The sequence below is a fragment of the Rattus norvegicus genome, chromosome 12 (genome assembly GCF_036323735.1).
Source record: "Rattus norvegicus strain BN/NHsdMcwi chromosome 12, GRCr8, whole genome shotgun sequence".
In the NCBI taxonomy this organism is placed as follows: domain Eukaryota; kingdom Metazoa; phylum Chordata; class Mammalia; order Rodentia; family Muridae; genus Rattus; species Rattus norvegicus.
In genome coordinates, this window is record NC_086030.1 from 15,269,143 (window position 1) to 15,273,210 (window position 4,068).

The 4,068-nt window shown below is 46.6% G+C and overlaps 1 long non-coding RNA gene across 1 annotated transcript; it reads right to left on the reverse strand.

Moving 5' to 3' along the window:
* Positions 1-1,288: 1,288 nt before the first annotated feature.
* LOC103693619 (uncharacterized) lies at positions 1,289-3,228 on the reverse strand. Its single transcript, XR_595258.4, has 4 exons — positions 2,971-3,228; positions 2,385-2,534; positions 2,090-2,252; positions 1,289-1,545 (listed from the first exon to the last, which is right to left on the reverse strand). It is a non-coding gene; the product is annotated as an uncharacterized LOC103693619 (long non-coding RNA).
* Between the last annotated feature and the right edge of the window lie 840 nt (positions 3,229-4,068).

A 4,068-nucleotide genomic window follows, 5' to 3' on the forward strand; every position in this document is an offset into this window, starting at 1 on the left:
CTTTCCCTAAGCAGGGCAGCCCTGTTTCTGAGGCTGTCCCCAACAGATGGAGTAATGGGTTGGCTCACACTCATGGCCTGGCTCAGTTTAAATACAGAAGCCACACTGGCCAGCCAGCGACAAAAACACCCACCCCAAGCCGAAGGCCCGAGGCTCTCTGTGTTTGACTTATTACTCCCTCATCTGCTATGCCCACTCTGCTATTTGCCTGCTATGCTTTGGTCATTAAATTCTGAACATTTTCATGACTGCATGAACAGACTGCAAGGTTTGAATCCAACAGCTATAAGCCTCCTTTACACCGAGAGTCCATCGATCGCCATTCTAGGCCCAGGGCACTGGGCACCCATCCACCCTGACCATGGAGCCTGCCAGGAACTTTTCCCAGCTTCTAAAGCGGAAAGCGAGCAGGTAGTGTGGGAAGCCCAGAGCGTTTCAAGGGAGGGAGCGATGGAAAATAATGCTTGCTTTTCAAAGGTAAAAATGGATTCCAGATGAATAATGGAATGGTCTTCAATAATCCATTGGTTTATATTAAAAATTGCAAAACTGATATAAAGTATGAGGGCACGGGAAATGCTTTGGATCTTTTGGAGGGAATGGAAATAGGTCGAAGGGAGCCCCCACCAATCGCACCACCTCAACCATGTCTGCACCAGACTTCTGCATGCATAGCACTCAGACCCCATCCTGACCCTCTTTTCTTCTCCTGGCCATTGTCTCGCTTCTTCCTTCCAGTTTCACCTGCTACCTCCTGTAAAGCCAGACTCAAACATTCTCTAGGGTAACCTTCCCTTCTCCTCAAGAGATTCATTGTAAGAACTCCAAAGTATGCCTGAAACCATAGTCCCAAGGCTATGATTTTTCCATATATATATACGCACACACATTCACACACACACACGCACATGCACACACATGCACACACATGCATGCACACATACACACACTTGCATGCACACATACACACACTCACATGTGCACACACATGCACACACACATGCACACACATACACATGCATACACATGCACACATATACACACATGCATGCACACATACACACATGCACACACATGCACACATGCACACACAGACATGTACACACACATGCACACACATACACATGCATACACATGCACACATATACACACATGCATGCACACATACACACATGCACACTTACATGATATATAATGCTTAATTAAGTACTGTAAAAGGTTAAGAACAATAATAAAATAGATTATAACAATATCCTTTAATCAAAGTTATGCGAATGAATCATTTCTATTTTTTTTAAAGATTTATTTTATTTATATGAATACAACATTGCTGTCTTCAGATACACCGGAAGAGGGCATCAGATCTCATTACAGATGGTTGTGAGTCACCATGTGGTTGCTGGGAATTGAACTCAGGACCTCTGGAAGAGCAGTCAGTGCTCTTAACCGCTGAGCCATCCCTCCAGCCCGAATCATTTCGATCTTAAAATACCATATCGTACATACTTGCCCTTCTTGCCATGCTGTGAGGGATATGATCAGTGCCTACAGGATGAAGTGAACAAGAACCGTGGAACCCTGAGAATCCAGTCTAAACCAGGAGTGGGGTCGAGTTGTGTCCAACCCTGGGAATCTGGTCTCCAGAGCCAGTGGTAGGACCATTCCCTCCCCTGCCCAGGCCTCATGGGCAGACACTGCCACACAAGCAAGGTGATACCTCAACAGATGGTCTGATAACTGAGGTAGCTTCTGAGTGATGAACAGGAGGGTAGCATACACAACATGGCTATGCTTAAGGAGCCTTGATCTGGTAACTGAGGTTTGCAAGTGCCAAGTGGGAGGGTAGCACAGACAGTGTGGATGTGCTGATAAAGAAGGTCTCCAGAAGTCTTCATTGTACTGCTCAGAAGGACTTTGTAGTTTAAGAGACATGCATTGCTGATTTCTGGAATTTTCCACGTGATAATTTCAATGTGGTCACATGTGAATGTGACGTTGGTTGGTTAACCTTCCCGTCTGTAATGGCTTTTCCTGGTTGTCAACTTGTCTACATCTGGAATGAACTACAATCCAGAAATGGAAGGCTCACCTGTGATCCAGATCTTGAGGCTGGGAGATACAAGTTTCTGACTGGATCTTGGCATGGAGATCTTGAGGCACAGTGGTCATGAAAAGCTTAAGCCCAGGCAAGGTGGTACAGGCCTTTAATCCCAGGAGACTGAGGCAAGGAGATCTCTGAGTTCAAGGTCAGCCTGGGACAAAGCAAATCCCAGATCCAGTCATGGTGGTACACACCTTTACTCTGGGCCACACCTTCTGCTGGAGACCCACATAAGGACATTGGAAGAAGGAAGACTCACTCTTCTTTACCTGCTGGTACTTACCTGCCAGCACATCTGTTAGAACCCGCTTCTTCAGGCTTCCAGCTTGTACAGAAGACCAGGAGAAACACCTCACCTCATGGGACCGAGCAACTACTAGGTTCTTGGACTTCCCATCCACAGCTGCTCACTGTCAGTTAGTTGGACTACAGGCTGTAAGTCATTGAGATAAATTGCCTTAATATAGAGAGACGTTGCAGAAGTTCTGTGACTTTAGAGAACCCCGACTAACACACCATCTTAGCTGCTCCATCAACGCTGTGCCTCCTCTTGGCTCCCTCCACCCCCTCCCCCTCGCCCCTCCCCTCTGCGGTTTTATCCAATTAACAGCAGCCCAGAGAGGCATTTCTCAACCTTCCTGACGCTGTGACCCTTGAATACAGCTCCTTGTGTCGCGGTGACCACCCGTCACTGTAAAATTATTTTTGTTGCTACTTTATAACCGCAAGTTTGCTACTGTTTCGAATTGTAATGTAACTCTGTGATATGCAGGATATCTGATACCCATCCCCCTCCAAAAGGGGGTTGCTACCCACAGGTTGAGAACCACCGCTCTCGAGTATCTGCTCTTCAACCGGTTCCTCTGTACCTGTCTGTTACCAGATTTACTGGTGTCCAGTGTAGCCTGGTACAATTCAAACGTGCAACGTCTGTCACGGGCTCTTGTGTTTAAACACTTGGTCCCCAGCTGGGTGCTGTTTTGAGAGGCTGTGAAATCTTTGAAACAGGAGCAGCGGCTGGGTCGCTGAGGGACACAGAGAGAGAGGAGCTAATGGATCTCTGTGTCGCTTAGAGAAAAACCCACAAGTCATGTAAGGGCTACCGTTGCTTCCTAGTCTGGGTTCTGATTACCTCACAGAACAGTGGTTTTCAACCTGGGGGCCTCGACCCCTTTGCGGGCAGAGTAAACCCTTTGACAGGGGTCTCCTGGGAACATCGGAAAACACAGGTATTTACATTATGATTCACAATAGTAGCAAAACTGTGAAGTCACAATGAGAATAATGGTATGGTTGGGGTCAGCACAACATGAGGAACTGTATTAAAGTGTCTGAGCATTTAGGAAGGTTGAGATCCGCCATTAGAGTATTTCTTTTACCTCTGCAGCATGCAGAGGCCCACACACTGCTCTCCCCTGATCACACGATGTCTCCTTCTACCGCACTGGCTCCCTCCTGTATCCCTTCCAAGCCTCCGTTCCAATGTTACTTGCTATGAAGATCCTCCACCATCCTTTGAAAGCTGCAGATCACCGCAGAGACTGGGGTATGCAGATCAGTGGTAAAGTGTCGGTTCTGTGTGTGTGAAGTCCTGGGTTCAGTCCCACATACTACTACATAAATAAAAATAACCGTAAAAAAATTGTTCCTGGGCTGGGGATTTAGCTCAGTGGTAGAGCGCTTGCCTAGCAAGCGCAAGGCCCTGGGTTCGGCCTCACCTCCGAAAATAAATAAATAAATAAATAAATAAATAAAGGAAAAAGAATAAAAATTCCTGCTACCCCTAAGAGTTAAGAGTCTGAGGGTTGGGGATTTAGCTCAGTGGTAGAGCGCTTGCCTAGGAAGCGCAAGGCCCTGGGTTCGGTCCCCAGCTCCGGAAAAAAAATTGTTCCTTTCACTTTTTGAAACTACAATAAAATTATGTTATGTCCTCTTCCTTTCTCTACTTCAAATTCATGGACTCCTTT